The sequence below is a fragment of the Canis lupus genome, chromosome 23 (assembly GCF_048164855.1).
Source record: "Canis lupus baileyi chromosome 23, mCanLup2.hap1, whole genome shotgun sequence".
Taxonomy (NCBI): Eukaryota; Metazoa; Chordata; class Mammalia; order Carnivora; family Canidae; genus Canis; species Canis lupus.
The window spans coordinates 14672278-14684837 of record NC_132860.1 but is presented as its reverse complement, the minus strand read 5'-3'; positions in this window follow the sequence as shown (position 1 = coordinate 14684837).

The following is a 12560-nucleotide window of genomic DNA, read 5'->3' as shown; positions in this document are numbered from 1 at the left end:
GTCCTTCATTCTCTTCTTGTTCATGTATTTGCTACACTAAAAAGAGTTTTATTCTTATTACATATAATCTTGTTAGTTGTCATACAGAATCAAAATCCACTTAGATACTTTTTAAAAGATTTTATTTATTTATTCATGAGAGACACAGAGAGAGAGGCTGAGTCATAGGCAGAAGGAAAAGCTCCCCACAGGGAGCCTGAGGCAGGACTCGATCCCAGGACCCCATGATCACAACCTGAGCCAAAGGCAGATGCTCAACCACTGAGTCGCCCAGGTGTCCCCATTTAGATACTTTTTTGAATCTTGATTATGAGCTCCGTGGCATTTACCTGGCTTCTCAGTTTTAAAATAGCTGCAAATTTTTTGATTCTTGATTTCCTACATATTTATCCAAGTCATTTCTAAGAATGTTACTCAGGACAGGGCTTAAATCAGAGGTGTCTGGAGGTCACTTGAGGAGCCTCCCATGTGTGTAGTAATTCAAATATCAGTGTCCCTTTTATATAATAAGCCAACAGTAATTAATTCTCCTAAGCCGATTATCTCCTCATCCAACCTATATTTATTTCCAGATCTTTCCATGATAATCTCAAAATATAAGGAGAGTTCTCTCAACTGTGTTGTTGAAATCAAGGTACACCATCTCTACAGTATCCACTTATTTGCCAACTTGTTAGTCTGATTAGAAAAGGAATTACAAAAAAAAAAAAAAAAGGAAAGAAAAGAAAAAAGGAATTACTTCCATAGCATCTTTGCTTCATTTATTTGATAAAGTTTATTGAATGCCTCCTTATGTGAAGCACTGTGTAGGCCCTGGGGATGGAAGGATGAGTCTCAAATGTAGAGCGGAGTAGGGTGTCAGCAAGAGATCTAGTTGGGAACTGGATTCCTGAAAGCACAGGAAGTCAGGATGAGATCCCATCACTGGGATTCTATACCTGGGGCTCCCTGACCAGAGGTAACCATCTTTGTTCCAGAGCTTTCACTGGCTGAAAAGCTTCCTATCAACCTGCCAGTCCTTCTGAATCCGTAACACTTCTTCCAGACAGGTGTGCTGAAGGACTCTCCTGTCTCCTCAGAATCCACATCTCTGGGCCTCCACCCCATGGTTTATGTCCAGGAGATTAGCAACACCCTTGGCAGCCTGCACAGCACTTTGTCACAATTAGCGTATAACTAACATTATTTATCTGAAGGAAGAATGAGCCCTTAGTCTTCCAGGAATGGCTTGAAATCTGGTTTCCCAAAGACCAGGCCCAAACGGGTCCCTTCCCAGCATTTACCTTCATAGGAGGCATAAAAATGAAGCCCTCTCTGAAGCCCCCACCCCTTCCTCGTTAATTGGCTATCCATCCAGTTTATCAGGGAAAGAAAAAACAACATGGAGCCATCCTTGATTTTTCTTTCCCTTACCTGCCACATCTAATTCTCCAGCAAGTCCTACCCATTCTTCCTTGAACTATCCCGACCCTGATAATTTCTTACTGTTTCTACTGCTGCCTCGGGATCTAGCTCAGCATCCTTTCCCCCTTCATCCACTGTGATGGACTAAGCCTCCAACGTGATGTCCCCACTTCCACTCTCTCCTCCCACACTTGCACACACCAGCCAGGCCCTTTACAAACATCAACGAGCTCAGGGCGCTCTCCTGCTCTCAGGGTGCTTCCCTTTAACAGTTGGAATAAAACAACCCCTCCCAAAGGTATTGTTTTTTGGGGAGCATTCCAGGAGGAAAAAGTAACACTATTTCGTTTGGATCGAGAAAATGCCAGTGAACTTACGGCAGAAGTGAATGTGTTCCATTATGGCTGGTGAAAACCAGGGGACAGGGCTGTTTTGTCATGTGAGTCTGATGAGAAGAAGGTGATACATCTCCACTCTTTGGTCCCTCATCTAAGTGGCACATGCATCAATCCCCTGCCTACAAATCCCCATGACTGAGGTCAAGTGTCTGTCAGATGCTCAGGCTGGTGATGACTGAGTCCTCACTGTGAACTTGTGAGCTCACAGTGGGGACTGGGCCTCGCTGCCCTGGAGGGTCCCTTGCATATATAATTAAATATAAATGATTCTTTAAAATAGGAAAATATAAAGAATTTGTTATGGCCTGTATTGGTTTGCTGTGGTTTTACTGTGGTAATAGAGTGTCCCAAACTGGGTGACTTAAAACAGTAGAAATTTATTGTCTAAGTTCTGCAATCTGAAAGTCCAAGGTCTAGGTGTTGGCCAGGTGGGTTCCCTCTGAGGGCTGGGAGGGAGAATCTGTCCCAGGCCTCTCTTCTAACTCCTGGTGTTTGCTGGCAATTTATGGGGTTTCTTGGCCTCTAGATGCATCATTCATGTCTCTGCCTCATCCTCACATGGGTTAGTTCTCTCTGTGTGCGCGTCTCTAAATATCCCCTTCTTCTAGGGACACCAGTCATACTGGATTAGGGCCCACCCTAATGACCTCATTTTAACTGAATTCCCTTTGTAAGACTCTATCTCCAAATAAGGTCCCATTCCGAAGTATGGGTTGTTAGAACTTCAACATATGAACTTTGAGAGAGCAGGATTCACCCCATAACATGGCCTATCATTCTCATGAACATAATCCTTGTTAACATAACAAATATGGGACCTTGGTTTAAAAAAAAAAAAAAGCAGTACCCAAAGGTATAAGACTGTTGTGTGAATTCAACAAAACAATGCACATAAAGGTTTGGCACTCAACGCATCTTAATTTCCTCATGTTCTATGTCTCCACATCACCAGCCAGTTCTTTCCCAGATGAAAAGTTTTATTTTTTTTTCCACATGAAAAGTTTTAAAAGGTATTAAAAAAAAGATAAAATCATCACTCACACAAATATAAAATGAACACATATTAAAGGTTTCATGTAACTCACCTAATAAGGGTAAGATGTGGCAAGTGGCTCAAAGGAGAATTCAAAGAATCACACATATATAGGCAATAAGGAATATTACTACCCCATCCACACGATTCACTTGCATTTTAGAGATAAGAATCATTTGCTTTTACTTTTCTATGACCTAAGATTTGTAAATTTGCTTACCTATAATGAAAAGTAAGATGACCAAAGGATGCACTAGACAGGGCAACGAGTAATTTTTTTCTACTGCAAAGCATTTTTTTGACAACTTTTTCTGACAGAAGTAAATCTTGAACCATAAACCTTCTTGCTTTCTTCCACTTTTCAAACGAGGAAATGGTCAGCAAAACTAAACTCATAAAGCTTCCCTTTATGAAGCTGTTAAAATCAAGTATTTTTAAAATTGGGCCAGCATCTCAATTGGAAGAAACAAAAATAGCCATTAAAAAGGTGGAGACATATTTTTTAAATGGGAGGGAAAAAAAACCTCTTTAGGTGCCTGCTAATGTCAGAGTCCCTGCTGGTAGTCACACACCCCTAGGAATGCGACTCTGAAAAAACAGCCAAAGACAGCCTTATTTCTCATCACCCTTGTAAATCTCTCCTGCTCTCCTGCTCCTGAGGTGACAGCAAGCCCCATGAAGAAGAAACCTTGTCTTTTTTTCCCACTTTAAGGTTTCTTCTAGCCTAGCTCCTTCCACACTATAACTTGGAGTTTACTAGTTCCAGGAGGACAGCACCAGTGTCATAGTCAGTTTTTTTGTCCCTTGTGCCTGGCACAAAGTCTAGCAAATAGCAAAGCTCAGTTTACTAAATCAAGTTGAATTGGATTGGGTTGGATCAGATCGGATTGGGCTGGGTTGGGTTGGGTTGAGTTGGGTTGAGTTGAGTTGAGTTGAGTTGAGTTGAGTTGAGTTGAATTGAACTGTATTGAATTGGATTCCTGTTCGAGGTCCCAGCCTGAGGACCTTTAGGTCCTCAGCAGCACTGCCAAAGTGGCAGTCTTTTAATTTCATTGCAAACTCAGCTTTCTTTCAATTGCTATCACTTAGCAGGCAATTATATAACACACCAGGACAAGAAAAAGGTAAATTGTTTCCTCTTTGGCTACACTGAAGCATGTAAAATTTGGAAAGTCACAGAGGTACCATTTAGTGCAACAAAAGCTTGCTAGGTAACAATTCCCTTTTCTCCTTGGGTGTCGGATCTTTAGTGCCTCTGTAAGTGCCACCCTTCCCACCACAGAGGCTGAAAACTTTGTGGGAAAGGAACTCATGAATGAATGAGAGTCTTTATAGCCTAATAATGCCAATAATTACCAGCAGTTGCAGAGCACTTTATGGTTTGCAAAGTACTATTCATACACCTCATCTTATTTAATTCCTACAATCATCCCGTGAAGGGTGGATCATCATTCTCATTTTAAACACAAGGATATATAGGTCAATGAGATGAAGCTAAACAGGTGGAGTTAGGAGATCCAGATCTCCATGCAGATGCAGATCTGGATCTCCTAACTCCAGGACAAATTCTCTTTCCCCAACCCCACTCCTCTCTGGGAAAGATGAAAGCAGAGGGATGCTTACAGAATCATGGATGCTCCAGGTAGCAACGGACTTGGTAAGCTCTTCATTTAGGTTACTGTTGAAGTGACCAGCTAAGTAATGAGCACATACATTGATAATGGTTCCCCTTTTAGTCTTTGAGCACATACCCATCATGAGCTACACCTAATCCTCAGGTGGGCCATGTGAACAGGGTAGAGGGCTGGATGGGAAACGAGAGCTAAAAACCAACATCATACAAACCTTAATATTTGCCACACCTTGTTCTGAGCACTTTACAAATATTAACTAATGTAATTCTTATAACCACCTTCTTTTACATAGAAAGTCAGAAAGGCATAAAATAAAGGCTAGATCAGGGGTCACCGAGCTTTTTATTGGTCACCAATAGATCAATAGACCACAAAAAGACTCACTGCCTGTTTTTTAAAAAGTTTTATCAGAACATAGCCATATCTACTCACTTATCTATTGTCTATGGCTGCTTTCACACTAAAATGGCAGAAATAAATAGTCATCATGAAGACCACTTGGCTTACAAAGCCTAAAATATTTACTACTTGTACCAAAATTTTGCCCATCTCTGGTTTAAATGAATACCTCTAGTTAGCATATACACAGTAAGGATATTTTGTCTATGTATCTGACTCTTACAGGGGACCATATGCTTTTTACATGCAGAGAGTGTGCCCTATGCATCTCTGCAACTCAGCACCTAGCACAGGGGATGCCATAGAGGGACTAGAAAAAAAGATTTGTTAAAACCAACTGTCAGGAAAGTCTCTGAAAGACTTTGAAATGACAAAACCAATTATTGAATGTTCTTTCTAGGATACCATAGGGGTGTGTGGCATTATAAGAAAATCTAAAATTTATGTTATTGATAAGAAGAGATGAAGGAGATGAAGGAGAAAAGAAAAAAGTTACTCCAAGAAATAATGGTTGAGGGCAGCCCAGGTAGCTCAGTGGTTTAGTGCAGCCTTAGCCCGGGCCTGATCCTGGAGACCCAGGATCAAGTCCCACGTCAGGCTCCCTGCATGGAGCCTGCTCTCCCTCTGCCTGTGTCTCTGCCTCTTTCTCTCTCTCTGTGTCTCTCATGAATAAATAAGTTAAATCTTAAAAAAAAAATGGTTGAAAACACCCAAAATTTGAAAAAAAGACATAAACCCACAGATGTAAGAAGTTTAGGGAACCCCATTGGGATAAACTTCTGGGGGAAAAAAAAAAACCAAACCCAAAGCAAAACACATACTAGTCAAACTACTGAAATCTAAAGACAGAGAAAAACTTTTGAAAGCAAGGAGAGAAAAACAATTCTTATCTATAAGAGAAAAAGAATTCAAATAACAGTGACTTTCTTATCAGGAACCATGAAGGCTAAGATAAAATGGCACAATATTTTTCAATTACCGACAGAAAAGAACTGTCAACTCATAATCTTATTCCCAGCAAAAATACCCTTTAGACATGAAGGGAAAATCAAGACATTTTCAGTTGAAGGAAAACTAACAAATGTGTCATCAGCCTACTTACCCCAAAGAACGGCTAAAGGAAATTCTTTAAGTAGAAAGGACAAAATAATAGAAGGAATCTTAGAACATCAATAAGGAAGAAAGAATATGGTTTTTCCCTCTATTCTGGGTAATTATGTAAGCAAAATATAGGTAAATGCAATAAACTTTGCATTTCCTCTTTAGTTTGCTAAATTATCTTTGATGGTTGAAGCAAAATCGTAACATTGTCTGATATAGTCCTAAATATGAGAGGAAATATTTAAAGCAATGATTTTATAAACAGGGAAAGGTAAAAGGAAGTAAAAGGAAATAAGATTTCTACATTTCACTCAAACTGGTAAAATAATGACACAATTGTCTCTTATAGGTTATATATATAGTGTTATATCTAGAACAACCACTAAAAAAGCCATCAAACAGGCTCACTCAAAAATAGAATAGATAAAATGAAATTTAAAGAAATGTTGAAGTAATCCACAGGAAGGCAGGGAAAACAAAAATAGAAAAACAGAACAGAAAATAAAAAATAAAAAGGTAGACTTAAGCCCAATATATTAATAATAATATCAAATATAAATAGTCTAAATACAATTAAAAGATAAAGATTAGCAGAGTAGATTTAAAAACACAGCTCATAAAAAAATAAAAATAAATTAAAAAATAAAAATAAAAACACAGCTCAACTATTCACTTCCTAAAAGTAACTCACTTCCAAGAATGATATAAACAGGTTGAAAGTAAAAAGATGGGAAAAAGCTGTATTCATTTTCTTTTGCTGCTGTGACAAACCACTACAAATTGAGTGGCTTGAAACAACACAAATTTATTATCTTTAAAAATCCAATTTTGTTTAATTTAAGAACTCTTGTGCTAGGGCAGCCCAGGTGGCTCATCAGTTTAACGCCACCTTCAGCCCAGGGCGTGATCCTGGAGACCTGGAGAGCCTGCTTCTCCTTCTGTCTGTGTCTCTGTCTCTATCTCTGCCTCTCTCTCTCTCTCTCTCTCTCTTTCTGACTCTCATGAATAAATAAAATCTAAAAAAAAAAAAAGAACTCCTGTGCTAGAAAAGCTCCTCTGAAGAGGATGAAAAGACAAAATACAGACTGGCAGGAAATATTTGTAAACCGCATGTCTGACAAGGGGCTAGTCTAGAATAGCTAAAGCTAGTCTAGAATATATAAAGAACTCTCAAAACTCAACAGTTAAAAAAAAATCCACCTGGAAAATGTGGAAAAGACATGAAGGGACATTTCACTAGATGAGAGACAGATGGAAAGTAAATACATGAAAAGATATTCAACATTATTAGTCATTAGGAAATTCAGATTAAAATTACGAGAGGTATTCCAGAGAAATATGCTGAGTGAAAAAGGCAACCTCAAAGGCTACATATTGTATGATTCCATTTATATAAAATTCTTGATGTGGACAAAATTATAGAAACAGAGAACAGATTAGTAGACAAGGAAGAGGGTGTGGGAGCAGAAGAGAAGTGGATGTGGCTTAAAAGGGCAGCATGAGGGATCCTTGTGATGGAACATTCTGTGTCTTGACTGTATCAATATTAATAACTTGGTTGTGATATCATACTCTAGTTTTTGCAAGATGTCATCATTGAGGGAAATCAGGTAAAGGCACATGGAATCTCTTTGTTTTGTTTCTTACAATCACATATGAATCCTTAGTGACCTCAAAATTAAAAGTTTAACTAAAAAAACTTCATGAAAAAAATTTCATTCAGGACTTCATAGGCAAGTGAAGAACAAGCCCTTATAACATGATCTACAGTTTTTCAAGGTGCCTTCACCTCCATCACTTTATATAATCACTGTCTCATTCATTCATTGATGTATGTGTGTAATCATTAAAAATATTCTCTATTAAGTACTGCGGTTGGGCTCAAATTACAGTTATAAATCCTACAATTCCTTCTCTCAAGGAAGCCATAGTCTTTTTATCCTCACCAACCATGTTAAGGAGGGCACGTATTATCATTTTAGAAATGAGAAATGAGAAATGAGAATTTTAGAAATGAGAAAACTTACAACCAAAGGATTGTGTGGCCTTGTCCAAAGTTACACATTAGTTCACCATGGAGCTGGCTGTGGACATAGGTCTTCTCTTAAGTTCTTCCCATTTTACTACAGTAAAGCAAAATGGTGAAGAACACAGGCTTTGGGATCAGACAAGTAGACTCAGCAACATCATTTATTAGAGTTGTGCCCTTGGATGCGTCCCTTTGTCACTCTCTGCGTCAGTTTTTTTTCTCTGTAATAGTCCTATTGGTATAAGGGAATATTGCCCTTATACCAATTAAGTAGTACAAGAGAAATTATAATAATACAGTAAGAAGAGCTCAAATATAGATGATATTTCTTCTGTAAATTTCCAAACCATGGGCAGCTCCTGTGGCACAGCGGTTTAGCGCCGCCTGCAGCCTGGGGTGTGATCCTGGAGACCCTGGATCAAGTCCCACATCGGGCTCCCTGCATGGAGCCTGCTTCTCCCTCTGCCTGTGTGTGTGTGTGTGTATGTGTGTGTCTCTCTCTCTCTGAATAAATAAATAAAATCTTTAAAAAATAAAAATAAAAAATAAAAATAAAATAAATTAAATTAAAAAAATTCCAAACCATTATCAAACATCAATTAATATACGTATACTGAGGGCACCTGGGTTGTTCAGTGGTTGAGCATCTGTCTGCCTTTGGGACTCCATCAGGCTCCCTCTGTCTGTGTGTCTGCCTCTCTCTCTGTGTCTCTCATAAATAAATAAATAAAATCTTTATATATATATAATTATTTATTATATATATATATAATATATATCCTGAAAAAAGCAGGGGTGCTCTACTGGTTCAGTCAGTAGAGCACGTGACTCTTCATCTCAGGGTTGTGAGTTCAAGCCCCACATTGGGTGTAGAGATTACCTAAAAATAATCTTTAAGGAAAAAAAAAAAGAAAAAAGGCAAATGGATAGAAATATTTATGATTCTTGTTTGAGGGAATAAAGAAGTGGCATGTTCGACAAAAGCCTCAAATGTCCCAGTGACAAAATTGGGACTAAAGGTAAAAGACCCTTTTCTCCAAGAACATTTTTAAGAAAATTTAAACATTTGGCTCCTCCCATATTGGCCACAGAGGGAAGCTGTGGAGTCCATTTATCATTTGTATCTTGTAATCCTCTCCCTCCTTTCAAGCTAGTAACCATATGTTGGGGCGTGCAAGTGTTTTAATACAGCCAGATGGGTGAGGCATAAGGACTATAATCAGTTCCTTCTCTCAACAATGCCCCATTTTTCTCACTTGTCCACCAAACATGGATTAATTATGAGTCTTGTCTCCCCAACAGGTGGTACCTGTGATCACATGACCATATCAGATCCACCTCCAAAATAGGCAGATAAATAGTCTACACAGCATTTCTAGTATAAATGTTCATCACCTGTGTATGCAAAGAGGCAGGGCAGGTGTGGTCTTTACCAGACTGTTCTTTGACTTGGTATTTCCATGCCTGTTGACAAAGTTGATGAGGCAGTTCTAAGCAGCCCCATTATGGAATGTCAATTTAAATCAGACTCTGCTAGATCTGACATTCAAGGCATTCCATAACCATTTCCAAGTGGAGCACCAACACGGTCCCATCATTTGCCATTTCCTTCCTGGAGGCACTTCGTACCGACCCGTGTGACTTATGTCAGGGATTTTGAAGATTTCCAATTTCAAATGTTGTGTGGTCCATCACACAAACTCTCAAAAGCCATAGACACACCTACCTTTTGGCCTGCTTCTTGTACCTCAGGTTGGCATAAAAACCCTTTTTCAAACCATGCGTTCTGATCTGAGATTCAGAAAACAAAGTCACCACAGTTCAAGGTCCAAAGAAAAGGAATAGTTAAGGCTAAATGTAAAGAGAAAGCAAATTATTTTTCAGCAGTGACACTGCCAAAAAGGGAATGTAGGTTGCTGCTTGCCAGGGAAAAGCCATAAAATGGCTTGACATAAGAGCTAAACTAGCCACTTGCTTCATGGAGAACCACTTGCAGGATTGATAAACTCTCATCATTCAGAGCTAGGTATTTAGCAGATATTTTCTGGAAAATTTATGAATGATAGTAAGCCTATTACTTTCAAGAAAACCGACTAATTTTTTTTAAAGATTTTATTTATTTATTTAAGAGACAGAGCACAGGAGCGGGGGGGAGGGGCAGAGGGAGAGGGAGAAGCAGGCTTTCTGGTGAGCAGGGAGCCAGATGTGGGTCTCCATCCCTGGACCCCGGGACCATGACCCATGCCCAAGGCAGATGCTTAACTGACAGAGCCACCCAGGTGCTGCCCAAACGAACTAACTTTTAAGAGATCATTATCAAAATTGGAACTGCAACATGAACATTAGAATTTTGGAAAACTTGTGTCTGCGCTCTGTGACTTACATGAATGTGAAGGATGGGCATCGGGACCCGTGAGGTTGAATGATCTATTCAAAGGGGATGGAAAAGAGAAGTGCAGAGAAAATGCCTTCCGAGAAGGTAGAGAGAAAAGACACAGAAGGTGAAGGAGATTAAAGATGAGGAGTCAGAAGTGGGAGGAGAACCAAAGGAGGGTCACTGAAGCCAAGAGAGGGGAGAGGACTTGGGTGCCAGACAGTGCAAGGGGTGGGGGAGGCTAGTGGCCAGCAGAGGAGACCCAAAGAGAGCCAGGATGGCAGGCAGTAAGTGTGGGAGATCATTCTGGAAAAGTGTTGAGACATTTGGCTGTTGTGTCAGGAAGGGAATTGGGATGATGTGTGGAATAAGCAACATCAAGGGAGACGCTTGTTTGTCCTCACTGGCTGCACATCATGTGGGACCCAGAGCTCACATTGACTTCAGATCTTTCTCTCCTTCAGGACCACATTCTTCTTGGGCTCAGAGCTGTGTCTCTTGCTTCTAATATTTCAAACAAATTTTGTAGCATCTATTATTTCCAGCTTTGAAATTAATTAATACATTAGTCTTCCTTGGTTTCCATTCTGAGGAAGTAATACTAACTGCAGTCTAAGGTTAGAACAGCAATATATGTGATCCTGCTCAACCTGGACCTGCTTCTGCTTTACATGGAAATAAAATATAATTGCCTTCTAGAAGCCTTGATTGCTAACGTAGGCCCTCACAGAAACTCTCTACTGAGCTTTCTCATAAGGACCCAAGTGGCGGTGGGTGGTGTCATGGGTGCTTCTCAAACCATTAGTACTGAACGACCAGAGTTTGTAAATCTCCAGTACATTGTGGACTGATACCTTGGTAAAATGCAATTAAAAGTGAGCAGTTAGGGATCCCTGGGTGGCGCAGCGGTTTGGCACCTGCCTTTGGCCCAGGGCGCGATCCTGGAGACCCGGGATCGAATCCCACGTCAGGCTCCCGGTGCATGGAGCCTGCTTCTCCCTCTGCCTGTGTCTCTGCCTCTCTCTCTCTCTCTCTGTGTGTGTGACTATCATAAATAAATAAAAAAAAATTTTTTTAAGTGAGCAGTTAGAAAAAATGAAATTGAAGAATACACATAATACAAGCCCAATTTCTATTATTAGATTCAACAAACATTACATGTCAATAAATATAATGAGTGCTGAAACAACACAGGAAGAAAGGGAAAAACTACAAGAATTACGCAACATTGAAATTGTGCGTACGTGTGATTGGCAAAATCATTATTACGTTTGTAAGTTTAGTCATTCCGTAATTGTGACTAAGTAAGCAGTTATAAGTAAAATAGCAATATTACCCATACTCTTACTCCTATTCAACTTCTATGCTCATACCTTGCATAAACAACGTAAAGGTGTAAATACTTGCTTTTTTAATGTAAAAAACTGAGCTTGCTTCTTTACTGATTAATTTAATCTAGGTTAGGTTGACAACACATTTGTCAAGGGGACAATGTTTACCTGAACTCTTTCTTTTTTTTTTTTAATTTTATTTATTTATTCATGAGACACAGAGAGAGAGAGAGAGAGAGAGAGAGACAGAGACACAGCAGAGGGAGAAGCAGGCTCCATTCCATGCAGGGAGCCTGAGGTGGGACTTGATTCTGGGTCTCCAGGACCACACCCGGGACTGAAGGTGGCGCTAAGCCACTGAGCCACCTGGGCTGCCTACCTGAACTCTTTCTGTAGCTTGTTTCCTAGCACTCATAATAGAGAAGTCTTTCTGCCGGAGGTCTGTTGACAATATAGGAGAAGAGATGTAAAGCAATTTCAGGAGCACATTGTATTTGCTTTTAACTTCATGCAAAATTAAGCAAAGCAGAGATGTATCTTCAAATGTCATCTTCGGACCTTCAGCAGTTGCCAGTTCCAAAGAAATATCCCCATGAGTTGAGGTTAAATTTAAATTACCTTTCAATAAAGGAAGTGAATGATAAATCTATGAATCGCCGTTGCATAGGCCTTCACTTGATATTCAAAGTAACATCTGAAAACATACTCTCAGATTCGACAAGTATTCGGTGATAACTTTTCACAGATGTGCAGCAACAGCTCAGCACTTCGTGGATGACTGTTATTACATTATGGAACATGCCCTAACAATCTGGAGCGACTCTCCATTCTTCCAAGCTTCTAACTTTTTTTTAATG